The sequence below is a fragment of the Lottia gigantea genome, assembly GCF_000327385.1.
Source record: "Lottia gigantea unplaced genomic scaffold LOTGIsca_30, whole genome shotgun sequence".
Classification (NCBI taxonomy): domain Eukaryota; kingdom Metazoa; phylum Mollusca; class Gastropoda; family Lottiidae; genus Lottia; species Lottia gigantea.
Genome location: NW_008708987.1, coordinates 2,373,519 through 2,376,286, shown reverse-complemented (window position 1 = coordinate 2,376,286; position 2,768 = coordinate 2,373,519). Strand labels below are relative to the sequence as shown.

The 2,768-nt window shown below is 31.1% G+C and overlaps 1 protein-coding gene across 1 annotated transcript in view; it reads left to right on the top strand.

Moving 5' to 3' along the window:
- Window positions 1-2,768, top strand: part of LOTGIDRAFT_189817 (hypothetical protein) — a 36,092-nt gene that overhangs the window by 10,367 nt on the left and 22,957 nt on the right. The gene's annotated exons all lie outside the window — the stretch shown is intronic.

Here is a 2,768-nt window from a genome sequence, read left to right as displayed (position 1 = left end):
TTGACCGCCATGATGGCACAGAAGAAAAATAAGTCTCCAGAAAAAATTATAGAATATTTAAATGATTGTATTGAAGTACATTTTGCTGGATTGAAGGTTGGAATTTTTGTTTTTTTATATTACAAACGCCCAAATCTCTTTATTCAATGTAATAGAAGACGCACGGACCATTTCACAAAGTTTGTTTTATACTGTAATAGTCTTATTTTTCTATAACTTGTACTTCTAAAGTTTCATGATAATTCAGAACAGTATGATAATTCAGAACAGTATGATACTTCAGAACAGTATGATAATTCAGAACAGTATGATAATCCAGAACAGTATGATAATCCAGAACAGTATGATAATTCAGAACAGTATGATAATTCAGAACAGTATGATAATTCAGAACAGTATGATAATTCAGAACAGTATGATAATTCAGAACAGTATGATAGTTCAGAACAGTATGATAATCTAGAACAGTATGATAATTCAGAACAGTATGATAATTCAGAACAGTATGATAATTCAGAACAGTATGATAATTCAGAACAGTATGATAGTTCAGAACAGTATGATAATTCAGAACAGTATGATAATTCAGAACAGTATGATAATTCAGCTTATTGAAGGACCATTTTACAAAGGTTTTGTTTTTTGTTGAATTTACCTGATCCAAATAATAGGATACCCTATAGCACAACTCATGATGGAACAATCAAAAATATAATCTGGTAAAAAAATTATAGTAGTCCTAAAGTCCAGCATGCTTCAAGAGCACAATGGTCAATGAACTGTGAAACATGTCTATATATTACATCTGATATTGTCCTGTATTTATACAAAATACATACCGTTAATATTTCTACAAATATCTCGTGCTGCGTGAGATTTTTCGACATCTATTTTGATATGAATTACACGTTATAAAAATCTTCATTAGCCAACATGGTGCAGAAAAGTAGGACGTTAAACTCCCTTTCATTTTATTTCAAGACTTAAACAGGAACAGTAACAAGAAACAGTAGGATGTAAAACTCCATTCTATTTCAGGGTCTACCATTAGGAGTCCAGTATTTCTGTCTCATGAATCCTGATTTTTTACTCCAAGTTATGAAGACGTATCTACAGTATGCACCTCAAGTAGTAAGTGTTTGTTTTTTATACCAATTTGTAAAGAATTTTGACTAAATCTTTTCTCCCTGTGTTCAACATTACACCAGTTTTTGTCGATATTGTAAAAGAACATTGTGCGATTGTGAAAATATTTGAGATACTACAAACTCTTCATTATAACTTATAGATATTTCAAAATATATTCTGTCAATATCTTATCATAGAATGTTGCGATTCCCTGTCGAACAGAACATAGATCATTTGATGCCAACGCTTCTTAACATGTTTCATTTTGGTTCTTTTATGTGGGATAATAAATATGAATATAGAGATTAGGGTGGTTGAAAAGAAACTAGTTACTATTGGCAACCAACTAGTCGCTATTCAACAGAAGACACTAGCACAGGGTTAAAGTTAAGTTTAAAAATATTTTGATCATGCTTATTGTATTTGAACTAAAGATAGAATAATTTTTGATAATTTGATTTTAGCCTGTCCCTGCTGGCCAGCCACCTAATCCTGTATTAAAGAGGTGTCAACAAGTCCTAGATCCACTAACCCGAGCCGTACCTGGTCTGATGGAAGCTGTTTATCTTTTGGCTAAAGTCAGGTTTTTATCTGGTGAGTAGTCGTATTATTTTGTCACAGATAAGATCTAATTTTTTTAGGTCTTTTTCCACCTTAATTCTCCTGATGATAGATTTTGTGTCCAAAACACATCAAGTAATTGAAATGACAAATCGATATTGTAGTATTTTGTCACAGTTTAGATCTAATTTTGTTAGGTCTTTATGTACCTTAATTCTCCTGATGATAGATTTTGTGTCCAAAACACATCAAGTAATTGAAATGACAAATCGATATTGTAGTATTTTGTCACAGTTTAGATCTAATTTTGTTAGGTCTTTATGTACCTAATTGTCCTGATGATAGATTTTGTGTCCAAAACATATCAAGTAATTTAAATGACGAATCGATATTGTATTATTATATATTGTAGGTGATATTGAAAATGCCCAGACGACATTACAACATTGTTTAGAACAAGACGCTACGTTTTCTGATGCTCATATATTGATGGCACAGGTCTGTATTCAAATCTGTGATCTTTTTTGTTGTGTATCTACTTTAAGGGATTGTAAAGAGGTGTACACTTAATGTATTTTTTTTTTATGGTGGCATTTTGTTTTGTATTTACGCGATGGATTTGTAAAGACGTTTTGTAAGTCTCTATTCTATCTTTGGTGGTATTTTCATGTAAAAGGGATTGTAAAGAAGTGTTCTTAACTTTTAATGTACACAATGGGTTTTTTGTGGCATTTCTCCTTAAAGGGATTGTAAAGACATTTTCTGTAATTTTATGTGTATCAGGGACACTGATAGTATTGATTTGTCCCATTCCAATTTTCAGGCAGACATCAGTGGGTCTTGCAATTCCACTAAAGTATTTTATGATGTCTCTATGGCACTACAGATAATATCTATTTGAGTCTTTTTTCCTACAGCATGGAAAGCTACTCTACAATCAATCTCATTGTCATCAATTGCTTTTAATAATAATATTTATTTTATGAATACAGAAATGGAATGGAAAAAAGACCCAATAGTTAATGAATTATTTTAATTTTAGATTCATTCAAGTCAGAATAATTTTAAACTAGCAAACC